The sequence below is a fragment of the Parus major genome, chromosome 11 (genome assembly GCF_001522545.3).
Source record: "Parus major isolate Abel chromosome 11, Parus_major1.1, whole genome shotgun sequence".
NCBI lineage: Eukaryota > Metazoa > Chordata > Aves > Passeriformes > Paridae > Parus > Parus major.
The window spans coordinates 16689771-16716088 of NC_031780.1; the positions used below are offsets into that span (position 1 = coordinate 16689771).

The window sequence follows — 26318 nt, forward strand, 5'->3', positions numbered from 1 at the left end:
GAGAAGATCATTCTTTCAGTGCCTGCTTTGCAGTGAGAATATACTGAAGATATTTCTCTGGAAACAAGGAGGAGATTAACCACTGGAAAAGAGGTTTCTCTAAAAACTTGCAAGAAAATTTCCACAGTTTCAGCACTTGAACTGAGATACACAAGAGGAATTTCATAGGAAGTTATGGGATGGAAGGGGAAAGAGCTACCCATCAGTTCATCTTCTTCACAGCTCATTGGGACAGTGAGCTTCAAAATATATTTCTTTGCATGCTGGTACAACCACTGAAAAAAAACCATGCAGAAGTGTTTTAAGGGACTCTTTTCCTTCTGGCTTACTTAACAACACACCAGAAATACCACAGGAGAACATTTATCAAGATTGATACTACAACCTTCATTTTTGTTGGAGGCAGTTTAAGTTAGGAAGTTTTTTTTTCCATAAGTGATAAAACACCATTGTAAAAGAGGCACTTGTGAACACATTGGCTGTCTCATCTTTTCACTGCTCAGCCTTTAATTCTTTTTTGCCCCTCCTTGAACTTATTTTTGCATCTTCTTAAACTGCAATATTCATTTCAGACACTGATTGTAACTTATCCCTAGGAAACACTAATTATAAAAAAAATCTTCTAAAATTTATTTGATTTGAATCAGAGAATGGATACAATTAATAAAATCTACTCTTTTTCTGCATTTCTTTTGGTTCCACAATAACCAGCATAATTTCTGAGTAAGGAAAGACACTTTGCCCTGATTAAGCAGGAATTGTTAGCACACCTGTGTGAGTTGCAGGATTAAATTCCACAGAGTTTTCATGGTGCTCTAAAGGATAAAAAGACATTAGTAGAAATCAATGGATACTACCGTGCCAAATGATGCACTTTTAAAAAGGTCATTTTATAGTAGGGAGTAAAACCTGGATTTTGATCACTTGGTTATCCTCTGATATATGTTCTTCTTCTGAAGCTCTTATCAGAGGAAAGCAAACAGAAAACAGCTTGTAATTGTCACTGGCAGTAAGGAACTGCACTGGTCAAAAGCTCAGATTCAGGTTCAAGTCCATTCCCTAAAATCAAAGAAAATCAAAATGTTCATTGCAACAATGGTTGCCTAGTTTGATCCACATTAGTGAGGAAATATATATATATATTTTCTTATTGCTTCCTTGCCACCCACTAGTCACTGCTAGGGGGCAGCCAGTGGCACAATTCTGTATTTTTAAATATTGCATTATAAGAATTCATCTTCTCACTAACAAATATCATTTCTCAATTGTTCACTGAATCCAGTATAGAGCTGGAAACTGGATTGAGTGGTGCATTTAAAATACCAACCAAGAGACTTACAAATAATCCTTTCTGGTTTTCAGTGACAAATTTGTCATATCTGAAGCAACAATGCAAAACCTGTATTTCAGTTGGCTGCCTTCATAAACTGCTATAGTCACTGCATGTAAGTAAATTAGAGTTTCTGATGTAAACATCACTAAAATATATACCATGCTTGTGCTGACAACATGCAGCAACAGAACAGAGTATCCACCTTTCCAGATTGCCAGCATCAAAAACCTGATAACAATATGCTTCCCTGCCTGGTTGCTCTCTGGAGATAAAATTAAGAAATTATTCTTGTAACACTGCAGAGAGTAGAAAATATTTCTGTTTCATGAAGAATATCTTTATATTCTCATCTAAATAAAATAAAGCAACCCAAAGCAATGTACAGATATGTATAACATGCATAAAAATGGAGGATAGACCTATATTTAAACAGGACAAAAAAAAAACGAACAGACCATTCTCAAATATAATATTTCACTCATAAAATACTCTTCAAAAGGATCATACTGAGAGGAAAAAAAAATAAATGGGGCAAAAGAAGAACAAAAGCGGGCAGAGTAACCTGAGCTAAAAATCCAAACCCCCAAATCTTTTAATTTACTATATGATACTTCATAATTCTAGTTCTTCAACTCTCCACAGCAGTACACAAGTTTGTACCATATCAAGAGAACTGGGCATTTAACATCCCAGAAACATCAGCTGTGCCTTGATGTGCCTTGATCTCTGACCCCAGTTTCCTCTTAAAGGGTCATGGGATTAAAGGCTTTTATCTCAAGTTTATTGGCTCTTTAGTAACCTATTTGCTTTATTTGATTATGCTTGTATAAGTTTTCCACTACAGCACTATGAGGCTATTAGATATGTGATGCCAAAAAGTGGAAGTCTGCCACCAAGAAATGCCATGTCATTTAATTTTTTTTTGCCTAAATTTAAGCACATTATTTATTAAATATATTCTCAATATTCATAGAATGTATTTCTTCACTATTTATCTGTGACATTATTTTCTCTCTCCCTTTGTCTGAGTTTCCAAGCTGGCTCAACAATATTCAAACACATTGCAAAATAAATAATGAATCACTTTCTAGCACCTAGTCTCACTGCTACTCTTGACTTCAGTATTCCATCTATATTTTCACTCTGTTTTTTGTGTTCACAGCTATTTTCTGCCTGTAGCTCAACAAGCTCCCCTGCAAACTGCACAACAAACCCAGTTCTGCACAAGGCCTGGGAGTGTTCTCTATTTTAATGCACATTATTGGTACATTCTGTAGTAGCTGGGAAATTCACTTAGGCAGTGAATTGTACCCATGCAGATTCAATGCTGAATTCTAAATTTAAATTGCCAAAACACTATAGGGTGCAGTTTCATGTCTCTGCTTCCTATGTGGGAACCACAAAGAATAATCTGAAAATATCCAACGGAGATTTTCATTGAAATCAATGTGATCCTTCTGGGTCCAGGCATTCCAGCTTTGTAATTCCTTGCCTTCCCACTTCAGCCCATGGATGGGGCCGATTAAGCACATAACAGGGCCCAACACTATCCCAATATAGTAATTCTGTTTTTATGGAGAGCCCATTAAGCACACAGATCCTGGCAGTCAGAGCCCACTGATATTAAATGAGTTTCTCAGGGACTCTGGGATTACAGATCAAGAACCTTCACTACAGTCCCTGATTTGCCACAGACAGTGTTGGACCTGTGAGAAAAACCCGCTGCCAAGTGTTTGATGGAAGCACAGCAAACTCCAGGAGTGAAAGGGTGACCCTGGGCTGGTTCATCGCTGCCATGGCCTTTGTTTCAGGTGTCTTCATTCCCAGGCTGACCTTCACCCTCACAACAAATCAATTCCCTGAGTACTTGAAGGGACTTCAGTAAACCACTGCCTGCAGTATTGTCCAATAATAATCATTACATCTCCCCCATTAAAAAAAATAATTGTTACTTACATAGGGTGGTTTAAACTCACACTCATCCCAAATGCTTTTGATCTGACCACTCTGACAACACCCTGAGGAGAAATTGGTTCTTTGTCCCCACATACAGAACAGTGCCAGCACAATTCCCTCACCTCAGAAGAGGCATAACATCCACAGGTGATGGGACTGACACAGAATCATCCTTTGCTTCCTGAGCACAGTGGCACTGGTGGAATCTATAACTCCCACCACTTCTCAGTGTGCTCAGATCAGGAATCAAGGTTCAAATCAACACAAAAGCCACATCCCAAATGGATATGAAATAATGCATAACTCCAATGCTGAATCTGGACTGAATTTATCCACTTACTGATGGCAGTGTCGTGCTAAGCCAGCCCCAAAGATGCTTTCCAGGATTTTATACGCTGCCCTGGTTTTGGTGCTCAACACACATCCCAATAAATACAACCATTTTTGTTTGCCTGTTTTGATGTAACAAAACACTGAAAATTAGAAAACTGGGCAAAAGAAAAAAATATTGCAAGCCTTTCATTTACATAAGTTGGAAAATGATCTGAATTAAACAGACATGGTTTTTCTTTATAGTTGCTAACATTCTGCATGGCTTAAAACTTTCTGCTTGAAGTGGTTTATCATAAATAGACATTTCTGAAGGTTCCCCAAGGCAGACAAGTGCACTTCTAGAGAATTAGACACAGCTTTGTTTGAAAGCGGCCTAAATGTCTTTAATTTCAGTGAGAGAAAAATTGTCAAGTAACATGTAACATCAGCTTTGCCCTGATCATCTCTGATGGAGCCTGTCAGCAATATCCATTCTTAGTTCAAAGCAAACTAATTTTATTTTCCACTTTCTAAACCGGAGTATCCATCTCAGTTTCAGTGCTTGCAGAGGTGATAAAACAGGTAACAAAGAAACCAGGTAGATTTTGTTTATCCACAGGCAATCTGAGAGTGGAGCAAAATCCCTGTCAGTGTCTCTGCAGACACCCCTCTCCAGCACAAACACAAATTGCAGCCTCCCAGGTTAAATGTTAGCACATTTCCTCATCTACAATTCTATCTCCTCTCACCTGCCCATTCACTGCTCCTGGCAGAGTGCAAGGACTACATTTCAAGCCTTTGTTTAATTAATTACCACTGCAATAGATGAATTGAAGGTTTTTTAGCTGCTGATGAGGACACTTGAGGCAGCTCCCAGTGAAACCCCTGCTCTCACGCCAGAATGTAATGGAGTGGCTGAGCTGGATCAGTGAAGCACTTGAGAAATTCATGGCTGTAACATAGGTCAGGCAGTGGTCCCTGGGCCCTGTGAGATGCTGACCTATTCAGAGAAAGGTCAGCTTGCTGCAGAAGACAGTTTATAAGTGGAAAAGAGCCCAACATATACTGATGCTGAAGGCTTTTGATCTGATTTTGGTCAGGAGCACTTTGCACATACTTGAACAGGAACACAGGTATATTCTGAAGTACATAAAAGCTGGTTTTGTGGGAGATTTTACAACTTCAGACACATATGTTTTAAAGAATTTAATTTTGCTTTCTCTTCATTACCCTTGAGCAATAACTTCATCAGTGCTCTAAAGCAGAAATTTCTGTTCCTCAACTTGTTCTTACCTCAGTCTGGTTTACAGAGTTTCAGTGAATTTTGCAAGCATGAGGGCTCTTACCATTAACCTTGGTTCTAAATAAGGCCCCCAAACCCCACAGCATCCACCCAGAAAAAAATACTGTGGTCAGAAACCAGGAAAACTATAATGCTTATTGACTCCTCTACACAAACCCCTGTGCACCCAGAATTGTCCAAGGCCCTGAGCTCTGCTGCTCTCAACCTTGCAGCAATTTCATATGCAAAATAAGTCACTGAGATTCTTTCTGCTTCAGATAAGCCATTGTGAAATTTGGATATTTCTTCCACATTTTTATGAAGCTGAAATGAACAGGCTGACAGCATAACTCACACTATATTGATTCCATGCCAGCGCTCGTTAATGGAGAAGCCGATTCTCACTGAATGTATGACCTGCTGATATCCCAAGGCAGCTTTTGTCTCAAATACCTCCAAACACACTGAATTATTTAGAGCACAAAAACGTTACAAATGCTTGGTACATCTGCACATCCAAACCTGTGTGTACAGGTATAAGTATCCATCAGCACCTTTGTGAACACACACACACTGAAACGTGGCTGAATGCACCATCACATCACTTTAATAAAACCTCAGGGCCTTCAGCCTCTCATAAAACATCACCTGCAATTTCCCTGGGGAAAAAGAATTTAATCTGTAATTTGTTTAACTGTACTGGATTTACAGTGACAGATCTGGTCACTGTCAATCTATTGATCTAAAGTTGCAATTTACTGATCCTTTTTGTGCCATTAACCACTGCTTTGGAAAGAGCCTGTGGTGATATTATTTGTCTGTGGATAAACACTATTTTTTTGTAAAGTATGAAACCCAAGTCTTCCTTAGATATTCAAACAAAGCTTTAAAAGCATCAGCCATGACATTTTGTATAAATATTTTCCAACTGCCCCATGGATTTTGGCACACATGTGTTCCAACATTAAGAAATGATAAGCGACTTAAGAACAGATATACTGTGAGAAGATATCTTCTTAAATTCTTTATTCAATCAGCTGTGAAACAGTATAATATCTTAAAAGGACACATTTGGTAGCATGAAAGACAAGTTCAGTGAGGCTTGAGCTTGCTAAATTCATTGCATTCTTCAACCTTAGGGCTGCAAATAGATTATTTTTTAACCTCTCAAGAGGATGGTAGGTATTCTGCAAGCAGCTGGCATTGTGAAGCAATTTAAACCATCTCTATTTGTTAGCTGGTTTAGTGACTGCTAAAATGGGTGGGTTAAGTTTCTTAGAGGCTTTTTGCTTTTTGATTTCACTCAGTAACTTCTAGGCTAATAGCTTGCATTGCCAAGCCCGACACAGACAGTGAATCCGCTGCTCCAAATGGATTTAAGACACAGCTTTCAGAGAGCTAGAGACTTGACTTTTGAAGCAGAGCTTGCAGGGTAGGTTAAAATGTGTCGGTGGGAAAATACAGACATAGCTTTTGCTCTGCAAACTGCAGACCTGCCAAACTACTTTGAAATCATTTGTGTAGTCTCCGGGAAATCACTGCAGTTATCTCACATCCCAGGCTGTTATGACACCAGAATGCCTTTTGCCTCTCTTGTGTTTTCCTGATCTCTTTGAACAAGGAGGGCCAGAAGCATTACTTATTCAGCTTCTCAGGTTTGTATTAATTGTATTTATGAAATGGCTTCCATTTACTTGGAAAATTGCATGAACCTGTTGAGCATTTCAACCTGGCAGCACCCTACTTTTCAAAATCTACTCAAATTGCTGAAGTCCTAATTTTTGCCTGCATTTTTAGCTGGTTGTATATCACTTATCTTCCTTTGAAACTTGCACCCAGTACACAGACAGATGGGTGCACTGAAGCATGATATTAATCCAAAAAAAAATCCAAAAATACTCCATAGCATACGGGCATCTCAGGCCATCCACAGAGCTGAGTGTGCTTTGCCAGTCTGGACAGAGAGAGAGTTTGGAATCCCCTTGGTTTGCACAGGGAGCTACACACGTTTTCATGCAGATCAAACACTTTACACGAGATTTATCAACAAGGAAACATCCTTCCTGTAGCCTGCTGATGTGGCTGGTTCTGATCCTGGGGCTTCTGCTGCCTCCATCTGCTCCTTTGCCACTGCCATGACAAACCCTCTGCTGGGAGGGGCAGAGGGGGATCACAGGCCCAAGTTTCACATGGGAAGAGGAACAAACTTGTCACTGCATAAAGGATGGAAGGATTGCTCCAAAAGGTCACTCTCTGACACTCAAACCCATCTCTGGCTCTGGTAATGCAATGGGATTCCTAAAGATGCACATAATACATGGATTGGGACATACTCAATGTCATACTGTGCTGTGCAAAGTATTTTCCAAATATATCACAAAGTCCTTGGCATTGCTTAGAGTGTAATTGTCTCTGTAGTTTCTTTCATCATTATATCAGAAAGGAATTACAAAGCATGTAGTGAATGTATACATGTGTGCTTTAGGATTCACACACCTTTTAAACCAACTGGATTGCACAAATTCACACACATTTTTTCTATACAGACATATTTTTTCACAGCCACATTTTTTCTATACAGTCAATGCTAACTGAATCTGTGTGAGCCAATAATCATGGTATAAAAATGCAGTTATTAACTGGTGTAAGGCTTATCTTTCCTTGTGGGTGTCTTCCAGAGACCAACCCCTCCAGACACAGATGAAGGAGAAATAACCCTGTGAAAGCAAGTGTCCCTGATGAGCCAGACCTTTCTTGGCGAGAAGAGAAAGTTCAGTTCTTTGCTTTACTGAGAGACCCACCTTATACAACCGTTCCCTGTGCTTGGTTTTAGTTTGAACCCATCTTTTCATCATTTCTAAAGCCAGAGATGCTTCAAGAGGCCTTTTTTTTTCTGATGACCATGGGGATATACATAGGCAAACAACTACATTTGGATGTATCTATTTGAAAACATCTCTCTTGACCCCAGAATTTGGAGCCCACTTCCCTCTGCAGAAGCAGGTTCTGTGCTTTGAATGTTTGTGTAAGAAAAATTAATTATGAAAATTAACTACTGAAACCCACGGCATCATCTCCATTCATTCTGCTGGGCTCTGGAACCAGCTCAGGGAGCAAAATGTCTGTAGTGTGGGCAGGGACTGATGGGAGAACAGGACTGTGCCAAACATAATCCAAAAACGTTATGCATTTCTGTAACCAGATGGTTACCCAGCAGCTTAACACAGAAAGTGAAATCCTTTCCTATTATTGCTCACCACACAGAGACAGATAAAGATAACAGGCCTGGTAGTGCCATGCTGAAAACTCAGTATGAGCTCCTTCCCACATTGCACTTTTATGACTCCTTTCAAGTTCCTCTCTTCTCTTCAAAACAAAAGTGTTCTTAAAGTTTGATGCTCGAGCATCCTATTTGTGTTTCGGTCTATTATTATACATGACCAAGGATTTTAAATGTGCATTTCTCTGACAAGTATGAATTGTGATAGGTTTTAGCATGCACATCTTACGGTCTAGCTTCAAGCTCTTCTCACACTTGATTTGTATCTCATGTCTTGGTGGATAACAAAAAAGCACTTTTATATGAGCTATGAATTTTATGCAGATTCTTTTTTACACTGAACCCCATATTCAAAATCAGAATTGCACATAAACAGTACATGCCAAGCAGCCAAATCAATACCCAAATAATAACTAAAGTGTGTTATACTTTCAAGAATAGAAGATAAATTAATATAAAGAGCATTACCAATCCTTTGAAGCTCAACAAAAGGAGCCATGGTTAAAATTTTAACAAGTTAGAATCATTAGCTAAACAAATCCTGACAGCCTAGCTTTGCACTTCCAGTCACACATGCTCAGAACAAAGGCTTGATATGTGAGGCAACTTTAATAGGTCCCTCTGCATATGACTAATTTTTCCTCAAACAGTCATTTTTTATTTCATATTTTACTCTGGATCCTGAAATGTCACATTTTATTAATCTGTGTCACTCATGTGGATTGTTAAAAGAACAGACTAGCACTGGAGGAAGTACCTCTCATCACTGCCATACGTATGTGGGATGACAAAGGAATGTGCTAAAATTTGGAGTAACAATTATCAAAAGTAGAACAAGCAAGAATAGAATATAACCTGTTTTCCTTTCACCACGTTCCAAACTGTACTTAGAGAAATGGCAACATCAAGAATTGGTCCAGAAAAATTCTGGTTTGCATTTGCTCCCTCAACAAAACATAAAATGGGGACAAATTCACTGGCCCTTGTGCCAGCTGTGGTGGAGCCGAGTCCATCTCAACAAAGAACCAAAGATGATAAAACTGAGCATATGTTTTTATTCCTTTTAGGTCACGTTCCCTGTTAGAGTGAAAACATTTCTCAGAATCAGCCAAAAGCAGAAAGAATACATTTTGAATAAACTGACTCTCCCTTCAGACAATACTGACTGAGGTGACCTCCAAGACTAAAAATACCCCAGAAAATTCAACATAACTGAGTTGTGCCTTAATCAAAGTGTAGCACACATTTGGGACAGGAAGGGGGCTGAGAAAGGGCTTAAGGTTTCTGAGGACAGAAACATGTCCTAAATGATGTATTTTAATGGCACATATTTTCTCTTAATAATAAAGAGCAATTGTAAATAATTTCTTTTATAAAAAACATGAAGGAGTGGAAAGAAGAAACCATAGAGAAAAAAATAGAGAAATGTGAGGAATTAAATATACAAGAACTTCATTGAAAGTTGTGTAGAAGATATTATCTCCAATTCCAAAACGTTTGCCTGAGAAACAGGCAATAAAAACACAGTTACACAGCCTATCCCAAAGAGGAAATAAAACCAAACAAACTACTGAAATAATTATCACAGCTCAGTTGTTTACCAACCTGCTCCAACCAAACCAAAATATTATCACAAAATTGGAATAAACACACTGAATTGGCAGAACCACTGGGTGACAGAGGGAAGGTACCTAAGGTTAAAGAACAATACTTAACAGTTTACATTCACTAGGCATAAATATATTTACATTTCTAATTGATACCACAAAATAGTTTATTGGTAATGATCTCAATTAACTGTTCACAGCCATACTGCAGCTTTCCTGCCTGTGCTTCACAGAATTATCCCTTCCTAAGGCCCAGCTTTACTTAGTGAATTTTGAGGACCAGATTAAGTCTGAGGAGTAGCTGGATTGAGTAAAAGAGAAATGCTCTTCCTCTCACAAAGTTGCAGATGGACACTGAAAATGCCACTGAGAGATTTCCTTGGAATTGATTTAATTTAGGAGCCCCTCCAACTTTCCAGTGGTTTCTTAATGAAGTGCTCTATGAATTGTGGCCCTAAATGTAGATGTTTAGAAGCTGAGCATTTCCAGAGAATAATGCAGCAGAAAAATTATGTAATTTTGTAAAAGATCCTTTGGTATATATTGTTACACAGCTACCATAGAGCAGAAATGGCATTTGACCTTAATTCTATTATATTTGCTTCCCTGATATTAATTTGGGCATCTGTCTGAGGAGAAACTACAACAGATGGATACAGGCAGAGATGGAGATCTAGAAAAAATAAGCAGACAGTGTTTGTCTTGGTACTATCACAGGAGGATTAAACAATTTAGGCTTAAAAGATGAACACAATTTCAACAGCATGCCTGTTTTACTGGCCATCACATCAGTCAAAAAAGAATGAGTGCTACACAGATGTCATTGTCAGATCTGAAACCTGTTTCTCCTCTTCCTCTGAAGACTAAGAGGAAGAAAAGGGAGACTTTTAAGCTAACCTAAGACTTGATTTATTTTTTTTTTCTGTCAAAAAAAATCTTACCACAGTGCTTGAAGTGTATTCCCACCTAGGTTTGTGGGGTAGAGATTCTAAGATTAAATTGAAGGTTATATAAGACAGGTAAAGCCACCACTGTTCCTGGCCTTGGCTGAATATGGGCAGAGCAATTTGGCAATTATTCATCTACATCTGCATTCATGTCACAGCCTGGAATACCCCAGTGCTTACCTGCAAGAGGTTCTGATTAGTGACATATTGTTTCCAACCCCTTTGCAAGGAGAATTGTGAGGAAAGCTGTGCTTCTCCCACACACACATATGGTTGCATAGACGGGAATTAAGAAAATATCTTTCTCACCTTTCTCTGGCTCTCCACATGGCAAGCAAGACTTTCTAAAGAGGAGGAGCAAAGAAAATAATTAGACTTCCAAAAATGAAAACACTGATTTCTGTCCTCACAGACTGGATGATAAATAAGAAGAGTCATCCCTATATTTTGAAACACTTTACTGATGAGTTTTGCACAAATCAAACAGTGCAATTATGCTTAAACAACCCTTACAAATGGTCCATTAACCCATCAATTTCATCTGGGAAGATGATTTCCCAGCCCCAAGTCTGGCAAACAGTATAATGCTGAGATTGTGAGCAGAACATAAAAACCAGGCCTCTCAGAAATGAGATATTACAACAAGTATAAAGGCTGTTAGACTGATTAACAGCAAATCCCTTGAGACCCACAGCTTCTAAACTAGAACTGGAGTCATTTTAACAATACAAGTTGTATTTGGAACTAGCAGACACTTTAGTCTGGCCCACTTCATGTTTATTCCAGTGCCAGACCTGAAGATGGAAGAATGACATTTACACCAGGCTCTATTGCTTGTATAGTAATTTTCTATTTATTAAGAATTATAGATTTTTTTAAAAATTAATTTTCTGTGAAAAGTTAGATTTTAAACTGCACTTTAATCTTCCTGATCCCACCTTTCAGACTCTATATAACTCTGCTCCTCCCTTCTAATTTGATTTAGTCTCTTCTCTCATCACACTTCACCCAAATCACCACAAAAGCAATTTAACATAGTCAAGTGTCCACCAAAAAGCCACCTCTACAGTTGTCTTCCCCTCCAACAAAATATATTTTATTTTAAAAGCTCCTTTACTCACACTATTGTCCCCTCTACATTCAACCTGAAGGCTCAGTAATTTGCATTCCCTCTCCAGATCTACTATACAATTTGTTTGGAATTCTCCATTTCATCTATTTATCTAATTTCTTCTGGATTTCATTAAGCCAGGCATTGCTTTCACTCCTAAACAGCCAGGTTACTTTGATCACAGTAAAATTTCCTCAGGGAAGCAATTCCTGCTTTCACTTACTGTTATATCTTGCCTTTAAAACAAAAAGAAGAGAGATTGGGGCTTAAGATAAATGATTGAGTGGCTCATATTTTATAAAAGCCAGTTTACTTAACACTAATAGTGAAGAGGTGTTGACAATTTAGGCAACAATTTATAGGAGTGGAATGAAATCACTGTGATTTATTCTGGTGCTCTTCTGTGTCTATAATTCTGGAAGTTACAGGTAAGAAGTCTGTACCAGAGGAAAGGAAAATACAACCTGGATGTGTCAGCATTTCCAGGACTAAAATATTGCTTGCAGATATATCTGGACATAATAATGCACTGAAAGAGTCCCCCCAGACAGTGCCAAACACACATTGGCATAACTTCCCTCCACAGGGCCCAGGGACTCACCCCAATGTGAGATAATTCACCTTCATCAGCTTGAGCTGAGTTTAAAGAACTCCACAGTACAGAATCCTCATGCTTTAATCAAAACCTAATGTTTATCAGTTTACTCAGAACAAACCACTGCCCTGCCACTGCTTGGTGAAAAATGCTTTCAAGTGGTTGTACCAGATAACTGAGAGTGATTACATTTACACCAATTTCTTTATTCCCTTTTCTCACTGTAGGCATCTCTGTGCCACACAGCTTCAAGAGCCAAACAGAAAAAAAGCTCTGCAACCTCTCTGACTAAGAATATTTTGGCAAACATACTGCAGCAACATGAAGTGTCAGGAAAGCAAAGACTTCCTAAGCAGTTCAGCAAATACATCTAAAGAACTGAGTAAGAATCCTTTACAAGATGGGAAGATCCTTTAAAAAACCTGAAATCTGAATAAAGTCACCTGCTTATGCTGAATGTCCTTCCTGGTAAGCATAAAAAGCAGATTAAGAAATAAAAGATGTTGAAGTTAAAAATAATTCTGTCTCATCTGTGATAATAGTTTCACATGTAATTAATATTTCAACATACAGAAGGTTGCTAAAAAGCTTAACTACTTTATATACATATTTAAGGAACAGAAATGCTCCTTCATGGCACAGACAGAGGTGGCATAGGAAAAGTGTAAATCAAATTAGTACCTTGATATTAAGATTCCTCTAGGAAGATAAATTTAAATGTTTTCAAATTTATATAATTTTATGCAATTCATAAACCCTCACGAACCCCAGCATCTCTGAGAGATACCCATAACCTCCTCAAACCTCTCTGATTCAGCCTTATATTAAGTGGCACCTGATCTGGTTTGGGTTAACTGGGATTAATTAGCACAACCAGGAGACACATGAAAAACACTGAGTGCTGGCACCTGATACTTTTTAATGCTTTCCCTTCTAAACCTGAAAATGAGTTACCACTACCCATCGACAAGCTGTGAATCTTGGCTGTGTGCTGAGTGTCAAGTACTCTTTTCCATTAAGTTACTACATAAAAAAGTGAATAAAAGTCTCCTGATCTTGGCCAGTCATGACTTCTCCCTCCATATCCAGCATATCCTGCTTTCTACAAACAATTTCTTCTCATAAACTCATCCTCACTGACAACATTTCACCATTTGTAAGTTTTGGAGGCCCATTTTCACCTTTCACTCCCTATGATGGTTACTTCCTGGGTGAAATGAGACTTTTCCTAAAAATCTTAGCATCCTTTAAGACCTTAGAAAAAAGTTTCATGTCTTGTTTTCAATTTATCTACAGAAAGGCTAATTTTAGGAATGGGGAGTCAATCCAAGCTCACTCCCTCGAGAGCTGAGAATGTATATCCACAGTGGACATAACTTCAGGAAGCAAATTTACATCATTCACTCCACTTTGATGCAGTTGTTAGAGCTTTTCCTGGACTTTCACTACTGTTCTTGAACCTCCAGTCAGATATATTTTAACCTTATGAGAACTCAAATATTTTTTTCCTATGGGCTGAGACAGCCATTTTTTCCTACTTTTTAGTAAGTAAAACTGTATTTAAATGACAATATCTGGAGCAAGCCTACTCATTTAACAGCAACTTGAAAGGCACAAAAGACTCAGGAAAACAAAATTATGAAACTAATGAAGAAAAAAAATCTTTTCATTTTGAGCAATATGTCAGTGACAGGAAAAACCCTTTCAGAACCTCATTATTAAAGAATGTGCCAACTAAATATATCCCCCAAAATCCTCATTGGGATATTCAGGGAGGAGAGCTGCCACCATCTCATTTAGCAAGTGCAAGGGCACAGCCCTGGCTCTTTCTAATTACACATCACTCAGCGAGCTCGTGCACAGCCCAGCGTGTTCCTGGGTGACAGCAGTAAACACAGGCTGATGGAAACTGCTAATTTAGAAATTAGGCACCAAAAATAGAATCTTAATCTGCCACTCCAGCGAGTCTGGCAACAGAAGGGATCCATTAATCTGAAGTTTCCCAGAGCAGCCAAGCTGGTCTGGACCAGGGGTGTGCGACAGGCAGGTTATGGATGAGGATCTCAGCTCCACCATCCCTCGTTCTTCTAGGAGCATCCTGCACTTTAGTCTGCTTCAACTACCTTGAGAAACAAAAATGTCCCTTCAAGCTGAGGCATTTAAGCTGAATATTGCTTCTCTTTTGGTGCCAATCTGTTTGCTGTCTGTTAAATCAGGGTAGATTCTTGCATCACTAATGACAGAAGCACCTTTGTCTGAGCTTTGTGCAGCCTGAACACAGCAACAGAAAAAAAACCTAAAAATTGTCCCTTCATTGCCAATATTTAACACTGAAAGAGTTCTGTAATTATGTATTTCTGCAGTGCAATAGTTTTGAGAGGAGAGGGCTCCTACCCATGGACAGGCCTGCACAAAAAATCACCTTTCTGCTGTAGCAGAGCCTTCCTGTAGTAACTCCAGACAATAAATTCAGAGAACAGCGGGAAGGAGTGATCCTAAAGCAGATGTATTGGTTTGTTTAAACATGTCCTTGTTTGGTGAGGTGATGCTGTATTTTAGTAACATGGAATTCTTATTCCAAGAAAAAAATAAGCACACATCTTCTTTGGGTAAAACTGAGAACACACTCCTACAGTAAGCAATCACTAACATTTAACTGTATGGATTTTATTGTTACATTAATATTAAACTAATTAATGTTGAAGACTGGTCAATAAAAGTAACAAGTTCCTTGGCTGTTAATTAACATGCCAGCATGTATAGTGCATATATTAAAAAAATGTGTACATGTATGTGTGTGCATAATTGCTATATATAAAAAATGCGGGGTTAATATATAAAGATATTTAAAAATCTGTATAACAGTGAAGGGTGTTTCCAAGTGATGACTCCATTATATTGTTTCCTGCCTTTCTGAGGGAGCATGAAGGAGCAGTCCTCTTCCTCACCTGGGGATGAATAACTCTCCTCTTATTCAACTGTTTCTCCTCTCCAGCATGAAAACCTTGCACAGAAATAATTCTTTGTGATATCCAGAAGAGACAGCTTCCTGAGACACAGAAAATTGATTCACAAGAAGATGCATTCACACCAGACCCATAACAGTATCTTGTTTCTGCACACCCTGAGCCCCAGACCGTGGCTGCTGCAGACCCCCAGAGCGGGGTGCAGCCCATCCCATCCTCTCTGCCCCTCCAGCACAACCACACAGGCTCCTAAAAGTTAGAACAGGCTTAATTGCAACCCAACACCACACACAGTGTTTTCCTTTCAATTCCTCTGCAAGTTTAGCCTAAATTCAATATGTTTCCACTGTAGGCTATGTTTACTGAAATAAAACTACATTCAACTATGGGCAACCTGTCTTTGAACATATGCTGTAGGCAGCAATCTAGCAGAGAAATGGGCGACAAGCTGTGAGACTAAACTTTTATCATTGGCTCCATAAATCAAGATGAAAGCTATAGACTTCCTCCTGTGGACCTCATACAGCCTTGAGAAAGAAAGTTAAAATATTTAGATTGAAAGAACAAAATAATATAAAGAGAAGAGAAGAGAAAAAACAACTCAAAGCGAAAATTAGTTGAAGCATTTGTCCAGTACTAAATAGAGGTCCAGCTCCCAAGAAAGCACATTTTTATATATTTTTTAAAGATATACTTGACATCAGTTACTAATTAGTAAGATTAATGATGTCTGGGCCATTCAAAAGTGTTCTTTCTTCAGTCCCATTTATGTTGTTAGCACAAGAATTCCCATTAATCCAACTGTACAGCAAGGTGTACCAGCACAACTTTAGTGCGGCAAGTAAAAGTCTTCTCGGTAATTATCACCTGTCAGCTAATTAAGAAATTTACAGCATATCATATAAGTAGGTAATAGCACCTGAAACCCCATAAACAATAAATCCATATCGATTCCATTAAGTTGCCAACCTATATAAAATTATTGTAGAGAACGGGGTTTGCAGTGATGTTTTTGCATTAATAATGAGTACAAAACCACTGTCCTTTGTGATCTCTGGAGAGGATTTCAAAATTCCTCAATATCTGGTTAAAAGAGACTTTGCAATTCTATTGAGACCCCACCTGCAGAGCTGCCCCAGGCTGGGCCCAGCACAGCAAGGAGCTGGAGCTGCTGCAGAGAGCCCAGAGGAGGCTCCAGGATGAGCAGAGGGATGGAGCAGCTCTGCTGGCAGGAAAGGCTGCCACAGCTGCCATTGTTCACCTGCACAGGAGAAGCTTTGGGCTGAGCTCAGGGTGGCCTTGCAGGGCCTGAAGGAGCTGCAGCAAAGCTGGAGAGAGACAATTGCCAAGGGCTGCAGGGCCAGGAGGCAGGGAATGGCTGCCAGTGGCAGAGGGCAGGGCTGGATGGGATCTTGGGCAGGGATTGTTCCCTGGCAGGGTGGGCAGGCCCTGGCACAGGGTGCCCAGAGCAGCTGGGGCTGCCCCTGGATCCCTGGCAGTGCCCAAGGCCAGCTTGGACATTGGGGCTGGGAGCTCCTGGGACACTGGGAGCTGGCCCTGCCATGGCTGGGGTGGAATAAAATGATCTTTATGGTCCCTTCCAACCCAAACCATTCTGTGATTCTATACCTTTTTTCCTACCATTTAAGCCATCCCTTCCTGCATGGCATTCTTTCACATCCAAGGGATAAAAGAGCCATACACCAAGCACTAGCATCACATCTAGAAGCAGCATGCAAAGGTAGGGCTTACACTTCAAAATAAATAAATACACAGATAAATAATTCATCCCTAGGACAGAGATGCCCTCTGAAATCCACAGAGCAAAGCTCACCCCTGCTAACTCCTCTTGCCCTGCACGTTCCAGTCCCATTGATCTCACCAGGGGATCCTCCCAAAGTGAGAGCTGCTTATTAGAGCTGAGCTTCCATGTGCACATCTAACAGGGAAATGTCCTTCAGACAGACCTATGATCAAGATATAAATTTAGACAAAAAGGAAACTGGGACGTGTGAACCTGTTCTGTATTTGGACAAAGTGGGTAACAAGACAGGCAATGTGGGTGCCTTGAAATGACCTTTACATCTCTGCACACCGAAACTGGGCACAGAAATGTGAAAACCTTTTCCTGTTGTACCAAATTATGAAGTTCATTACTCTAAGCAGTAGAAAGAGAAATTATTACAACATTTTTGCCCTTATTTTTCATCTGCTTGTTGTCATGTACTCTTCTACTCTCTCTATTATACAGGGTCCATCTTTTTATTTAATCCTCTGAGTCTTGGAAATGATGAACCACAAAAAGTCAACAGGAACCTTCATACTTAGCACATTGTCTTGTAAAGGCATCAAATAAAAAAGGGCTGTAATATCTTTCTGACTTCCACTCCTGCCAACAAGGCTCTGACAGAGCACACATTTCACAGATCTCCTGTATATTTATTTGTTCTTTGAGCTCTCTTATTCAGAGCTATTTAAGTTAACCATCTCAGACTAATAGTAAAGTGCTCAACAGCTAAGTATAGAATATCTCAATATTAATATTTCTGTCCTTTCAGAGCACTATGTAAGCTTTTTTTATCTCCTGATATGACACCAGATACAGGCAGGACATGCCAAAATAATTCCTATTATATATTCCTATTATATAAAAAAGCTTTTTTTTTTTTTAATTTCACTTAAAGCAAAGACATTTTCCAAATTGAAATTAATATGCACATACATGGTATCCTCTCTGACACAAATCTATGCAAGGTGCTATTTACAGTGTGCCTTTTTACCTACCTATAAATACTTCTATCGGCAGATAAAAGAGATTTATTGTCATATTCCTATTTTATCTTCTAACATTTACCTAGTGGGACAGCATAAAAGAGACAGGTGACCCCCTGTTTGGGGGTTTGGATCAGTGCTTAGTAATTCCCTGAGACAAATCCTATTTAAGGAGTAACAATCTTGTTTCTTTTTTTGTTAGATCTAAATATTTGACACCACGTTCAGAGCTACAGAAGGTGGATTTACCTGTCAAAAATGTAAGGGAAAAAACCCAAGTGCTTTTAAAAGTCACTCCAGATATTTGAGTTTCATTTAAAACCTTTGTACAGAAATAAAATAGACAGATGTCTTGCTAATTCTGGTGTGCCAGGGCACGGTGTGTTGCTGAGGTAAGGAACGCAAAGATTCCAGGTGCTGGGCATTTGTGTGAATAAGGATGTGCAGAACCAGAATATTTAACACTCCAGCACTTACAGAGAATTTCAATCTTCAGTCCTCAGGCAGCTGGGCTCTGAGCACTGGAATTCAGTGTCCCACAGCCCCTGTGGCACCCCACACACACCAGTGCTGGCTCTGGACACCGTGACCATGGGAGCAGCTCCACAGCTTCAGAAAGAAGTGTCAATGCCTGGGGGTGTTCCCCAGCTCTGCTCAGTTTGTCAAAGCCCTCAGAGAAGGGCTTTTGAGGAAACTTCATGGGAAACCAAAGGACAACAGGAGTAAGTGCAGGAGTGAGGTCACAAAGCTCTAAGGATGTCCTGCTGTTCTTCCTTTCATCACCACCAACCTGCTACCCCTGGCAGGTACAGCTCTATCCTATCTTTGCCAGGAAAGAAAAGACAGCCCTTATCTCCTACTGATGTTTGCCAGCTGTCATCCAGCTGGAAAAATCCTGCCTTCACAAAATAAATTCAGTAAAAGGCTGTTTTTGGAGGCTTTGATAAAATGCCTGTGCTGGCTGTGCTTCTCCTCGGGCCACTGGCTGTGGGAGATGGAAATGCAGGGCTCTGCTCAGAGCAGCTCCAGATCTATTGCTTCAGTGGAGGAATGACTCTGAAGAGAGGAGCAAATTGTGGCCATGGCCTGACTGGATGTCACTGTCTCAGGGGAAGGGAGGTGGTGTCACTGCAGTGAACACACACACAGGGAAGTCTGAATGATCCAGCTAAAACAGTCTAAATCCTACAGCAGATCTGAGATCCCTGCTTTTCAAAGCAGATCTCAGTAAATCTCTGAGAGCACCATACACACAAACAGTAAATCTCCACTAGAGCCACACAGGAAAATGTAAATAGTTAATTATATAGTAAAATGTCATAGTGGAGCATTTTGGAAAAGTATTTTTAGCTTTTATTGCTGGAAATAAAAAACTCCAGCCCTTTGTGTCCCTAGGAAGAGAAGTAAAAGCAGATTTAAATACAGATAAAGCAAAGGTAACACCTGCTGTTACATCCTCAATTACTTGAGAGGAAGGTGATGCCTGCATTAGAGACAAGGAAACATTGACTGTACAGCTCTCGTAACAGCTACGAGTGCACAAGAATTACACAGCCCAAGTGCAGCAGCAGGAGGGGAAAACCTGCTATTTTATTTTATTTATAAAAACCTTAAAGTTTATTAAAATTATATAGATCTTAATTTTCATTATTTATTATTTCCTTCAAATTGTCAACTTCCTGGACCTCAAATTTAACATTCCTCTAACCCATTTGAAATGGATGATTTAGGAAACAAGGTGAGATAAAAAACCTGAAAGCAGTAACATGATTCACCTGAACCAAGGTCTTTTATCTTCCACTCTGTTTTATGACTCCAGATGTTGCATTGACCACCTGGCCTCCTCATTCCTCTGCTTTGGCCCTGACAGGATATACCAACATTTTGATTGTGATTCTATAAAACTTGATGTTTGAATGTTTTCCTGCTTGGATGAGACCCATTCTTAAAGCTGCATAATGCATTTAACAAATCACATTATTTGGCTGAAGTTATGTCACTCTGGAGGATAATTGATTTTATATTATTCCTACCTATAAAAAGATGGAGAAGGCCTTCTTAGGGCCTGGAGGGCCAGGAGGCAGGGAATGGCTGCCAGTGGCAGAGGGCAGGGCTGGATGGGATCTTGGGCAGGGATTGTTCCCTGGCAGGGTGGGCAGGCCCTGGCACAGGGTGCCCAGAGCAGCTGGGGCTGCCCCTGGATCCCTGGCAGTGCCCAAGGCCAGCTTGGACATTGGGGCTGGGAGCTCCTGGGACACTGGGAGCTGGCCCTGCCATGGCTGGGGTGGAATGGATGAGCTTTAAGGTCCCTCCCAACTCAAACCACTCTGGCTCTGTGATGCTGGTGACAGCAGGGGCCATACTGAGGCATTTTTATCAGCTCCACATGATATCTTTTTTCTCTTTACCAATTATCTCCATCAACACTTGCACCATCCACTAGGAATTAGTCTCTCTACTCCACTCTTGGCTCTCTCACCCCACCTGAAATGTAGAACATCACACATGCATTCTTTCAGGATAATTTCTATTCTAAAAGACATGGTTTTGGTTGTGACTGTAATTTTGAATAATTATAGTAATTCCAGCCACTGGATGCCATCTTGTGCTTGGTGTGTGTGTCCTAAAACTGTATTTTTGAATTGTAACCTGTGTGACACGTTAAGGCTATGACTTAACCATGCCATGATCACTTCACCAGAGACCTGCATCACCTGGGCCTGTGAGGAAGGTGTTAAAGTGGAGGAGGAGGTGTTAAAACCTGCTTCCAACAGCTCTTCCTCTTCCAGCCACTGTCCTCTCTCTTCTCAATGTCTTAGGCCCTGTCAGGACAGGTTAGCCAGACTTTCTGGTGTCATCTGTCCCATCCTGAGACAATCCACAAAAGGAGTTTCATTCTCTTGATGTTTTGATTTGAGTCTTTACTTTGGCAGCCATTAAACCCAGTAAGAAGCAGTCAGTGTATTTATAAAATATTGGTATGCACAAAATCTCCAAGACAAAGGCAGCCTCTCCACTGAACATGGCACTGTGAGTGACAAATCTCTTTAAAAATTAAACTCTTTTCTCCACACAATCCACACAGAAAACTCAGATCAACAATAAATACTTTACAGTCAAGTGTCGAGCTGTCGTGCAAAACCAGCACACAAGCCAACATGAATAATCCAGTGTGCACTGCAAAAATGAAACCAGGAGAGCAAATCAAAAAAATAAAAAGAGTCCTTCAAATTACTATAAAGAGGCAAAAGTTTGGGGTTTTTTTAAGAATAGAAAAGTAGGTATATTAACCACACTCCCTGGGGATGGTGAGAACGCACAAGTGATGCAGAAAAGCCTCTCATACTTGTTATATAATTAAAATATAGCTATAAAACCTCTTGAGAAGCCAGGTAATGAGCACAACCATCACCCACCCCATACTACCAGTTATTCAGGGGAATAAACAATTCACTTAAACATGCAAACAATTTTGTTCACTCTGAGTGCACACCTAAAATGTGCCAAGGAGCTGCCCAAGACAAACACATCCTTCCCCACAAACCAGCGAGCCCTGGGCTGTGGAAAACACTTTCTGCATTCTGTCCTGCTCTCCTCAGGCACAAATAGCTTCCCACGAAAACACCGTGCAGTTATTACATCTTATCTCAGAAGAAAAGCCAACTTATCTACAGGCAATCCTGGGAGAGTTATTTCATTGTATTCATATTTATGCATTTTAAAACTCCATGCAGTGCATGGGTCAGGCTCAGCAAAGCCTTGGCTGCAGAGCAGCAGCAGCAGGACCCTCACTGGGTCTCTAATTGCTGGCAGAACTCCTCAGCTCTCTTTCATATGTGCAATGTGGGGATATTTTCTTAGTTAAATGCTGCCTTGCCTTTTGATCCTGTTCCTGCTGATGTTGCTGAGTGATAATGATCTGTGCATCTGGACTATTGATAGATATAAAAATTAATAGCATGGTTAAAGCTAGTTGGGAACTTTTATTTACTTTGACCTAAATGACCAGGACAATGGAAATTTCAATGTGACTAAAAGGCAAGAAATTTAAAGGCAGTTTTAAAAATGACCTACAGTTAAATTTTCAAGCCTCAAAAATCTATTGAAACAAACAGACTGATAAGATTTAAAATAATACCAGACATACAGCTCACTTCTGATAAGAGCTTTTCCAATTATACCCACTATGGTGCTGCTACAAACATTTTCTATTGCAGCATGTCTGTCTCTCCCCTTGTACGAAGTAAATACTTGGATTTTGCTGAATTTGTCTTACATCAGTACTGAAACCAGACAAAAATGCTACTGCACTTTACTGGTCATTACTTTTTTGCAATTAATATTCCCCATTCACTCAGATTATCACTAAATTAATAAGTAACAGGAATTTTAATAAAACACTAAATTTGGGTCACTGTAGAGAATATGAGAAGAGTCTCTAAGACACACAAGTTGGGCATAAGATGGGACAGAAAAAAGCATCATGAAGGTCACTCACGTTTGATTATTCATTTTATGATATTCTATATGTATCTAGAAAGTTTTCCCATCAAGATTTAATTCTGTCACTCCCAGCCATGCCCTTGCACCAGCCCCCAAGATAAACAGAGGCTTAGGAAGGACTGACATTATTTTAGAGGACATACTAGATCATCACATGACTATTTATCTGCAAATCAATTGCAATAAACTCAATAAATGTAATTACAGGAAATCCTGCAATATCTATCTCCTCACAGAGCAGTATTATTTTGCAATCAAAAAAGTCCTGATAAGATCAGGTTTGTACAAGTATAATCTGCACTCACAAATGGTGCAAGCATAAAATCCTTGGGAGAAATGAATGCTGACCTGAAGAATTTCATGTTGGCAAAAGAAGGTGGTCCTGGCAGAAGGAGAGTTTTATGACTACCAAGTAAGCAAGTAACAGATAACAATCTGATTACTTCAGTTTCACACTTACAGAGTACTGGAAAGCAGAAAGATAATGATTTTATTTCAAGACATCTCAATTTAAGTACAAATCAATGAAAACAGAAAAAAAAATAAATTCAAACACACAAAATCACCTCGCTTTATTAAATGAAATGTTCCATTGGTTAAAAGTTTGCTGGTATTATCTACCAAGATTGATATTATTACAGCAGATTATTCTTTCCAGTGAGACTGCAGACAGAAAAGTGAGGTGAAGAAGCATAATATTACATTTAATCCAATTTCTTAGAAATAATAGTTCTATTATATTAGCATTTGAACAGCGTTCAATGAACCAGAGGGCAGTTGTGTCTTCATCTTTTATTTCTAATCAGCTAATAAATCTACAGGTTGCCAAAGCCATGCCCAGATGTTGGTGTGAATTCTCATTCCTCATCATCTGGCTGCAGCCAAGTGCATTCAATGACTTCTGCACACAATGTCTACAGGAAACAAAAGCACTTTTTTTTTAAAATTAAGCTTCTCTAGTTGGTCCATCAAGCTGCCACCCTGGTGTTTTGTTTATTGACTGAGCATTTTGGTTTAGAGCCTATCATAGAATAAATGATAGTTAGAAATGAAAACACAGGGACCTGTTGGGGTTTCTGAGGGTCAGGATGGGGGTGGGGGAAGACACTGTTCCCAAAGTCCAGAACAAATACAGGAAACCAGCACCAGCAGTTTAAATCTAAAAAGAAAAGTGTTATTAGGCAAGGAAAAGGTCAAGTTTAAGACTACTTGTTTGGGGAACTTTAGAGACAAATAGAGAAGTGAAATTAAAATGATGCCAGGAACAGAACATGGGAAATAATAAATTAATACACCAAGAAAATAGGATAAAAAATTAAAAAGTCTTAGGAACTTGGGAAGGGTTTAGCAGTTCATACCAAAAAAATTTTATTCTGGGAAGAGTTAAGCAGAACATTGATTATGTGACTTTGAAAATTTGGGCTTATTTTTTTGGTTTGAATTTATTTGTTGAGTTTGAGGTTCCTTTTTTATTGGGTGGTTGTTTTTTGGTGGTTTTTTTTGTATGGGTTTTTTTTGTAGCTTCTCCCACCACTACCAACTGATTTCATTAAGCTCTGTCCTGGAAAGGACAGAAAATAAACATCCCAAATTCACTTTCTACATGTCACTCACAGCTGAGCAGGCCTCTGCTATACCCCTAAAGTCATCCCTTTTCCAGGCTGAAAAATCCTGTTTGATTTAATGTCCCATTTCCAGAATATGTCCCATATTTAATTATTCCTGGCTAAACTTCCTGGGAAAACTGAAATTCTTTGGACAAACAGACATAAAACCCCTGGAATAACACTCTATGTGTCAACTGAATGTACTTTAAATGAGACCTGAGTTGTTTTAAGGCAAATGATTTGGGTGTGGAGAGCAGTGAAGTCACAAGAACCTGCACACAACAAATGGAATTGTGCTCAGAGAGGCCCAGGCTGACTCCCTCCAGGTTTTCCAGAGCACAAAGCAGGCTCTCCAGCCCACCCAAAATGTCAAGCCACTGCTATCAAACTGTGCAGGAGATAAATCCTCCCAGCTAAGCACTGAAATAAATGACATATCAGAACTGTTAAGCTCCACAGCTGTGAGAGTGGTGCTTTAAAAATGAAGCACATAAACCATACTGGAGAGGTGCTTGATAATGATCCCACAGTCACAGTCCAAAAGGCTGCCTGCTCAACAGAACCTTCTGGGGACTTGCACAATGCTTTCCACAGCTTTAGGGTCCCAGTTAGGCTCAGGATTACAGCTGCTCAGGCCAGGACATGTGGAGAAAGCAGAGCAGCTTAAGAATCTTTATGTTAAAGCTGAAGGCTGTCAGCAAGACAAATATTAAAGTAAAAATCAACCTGAAATTTTAATTTTTAATTTAAGCATCAGAACCTGCTTTTGTCTAGTGAAAAGCCACCCATGCTGGTTTGTAATCATCCCTGCACTACTGGGCTGACCTGAGCATTCAAATCATGGGAATCTATTTGGAAGGATGATTGATTTCAGTCTTTTAAATGGACCCCTCATCCACATAGGACTTGAAAGAAAAAGAAATAAAAGCTTGATGGTGAGCTGCCTATTCAGCTCCCCATGCTTATTTTTTTCCTGAGAAGTCAGATAATTGAAAATTGCAATTTACCTGCCTTGGAAAAAAACCCAGAAGAAAGCAGGAGCTGTGATACATATGGACTTACTAATAGCACAGTCAAGACACATAGTTACACTGTGCTTACCTCATCTGCATTGTTTTCATTTACTTAATTTCAATTAGATTGCAAATTATACAGGGATTAAGGTGTTTCTGCTCTGTGACCTATTCAATTTTGCAGTCAATTGATTTCTACTTATTTAGTAAGTGTTTGGACATTAGCTGCCATGGCAGTTAGATTTGCAGTTGAAGTCAACTCTCCAGCATGGCAAGATGCTCTCAAGTTTTGTTCCTCAAGAATGTGATGGAGGAAATAATAAGGTGCAGGAAAGGACCTGGATGAAGATCACCTATAACAGGATTTAAGTCACCAATGGAATAATGATGCAAGAACAAACACTACATGTATAGGAGGACATGTTAACAAAGCAGTTTGCAAAACTCAGTGTTATCCTTCCACTCCATCAGGATTTTAAGATAAGGATTTTGTTTCAGCTTCTTTCAGCATCTTCCATAAAGATCCTTCCATAAAGATCAGTTTCAGCATCTTTCCTCAAAAATACTGATGGGAAAACACTAATAAGGCAGAGATCCAAAGAGATCAAAGTGCCAACTGCTCAAGCAAAGGGGAGGAGAAAGGGGAAAGGCTGCCCCAGAGTTGTTCAAGCCAGAGAAGAAAATTCCAGAGGAAAAGGAGATGGGAGGGAGGACATGACAAAAATTTTCAAGTATAATATTCTGCTGCAGACAAGAACAGTGATTACTTATGTCTCTGGTCAATCTAGCAGCAAGAGGATTAAGCTGCAGCAAGGAAGAGCTGGGTTAGACATCAAGAATAATGTTCAAGTTACTGAAGTACTGAAGGAGCTCACTGAAGCAGTTTCGTTTCTGTCAGTAGATGTTTAGCAGCTGGACATGCAACTGCCAGAAATGACAGAGAGTTCATCTGGGTTTTCACAAGGGGCAGAAATAATGAATGGCCTTCTGAGGTTTTTTCTGATCATATGAGAACCTACACGACATTAACCTCC

The 26318-nt window shown here is 39.6% G+C and overlaps 1 long non-coding RNA gene across 1 annotated transcript; it reads right to left on the reverse strand.

The window, feature by feature from the left end:
- Positions 1 to 5986: 5986 nt before the first annotated feature.
- On the reverse strand, positions 5987 to 13154 carry LOC117244993. Its single transcript, XR_004499056.1, has 3 exons — positions 13105 to 13154; positions 11027 to 11061; positions 5987 to 7181 (listed from the first exon to the last, which is right to left on the reverse strand). It is a non-coding gene; the product is annotated as an uncharacterized LOC117244993 (long non-coding RNA).
- Positions 13155 to 26318: the final 13164 nt, after the last annotated feature.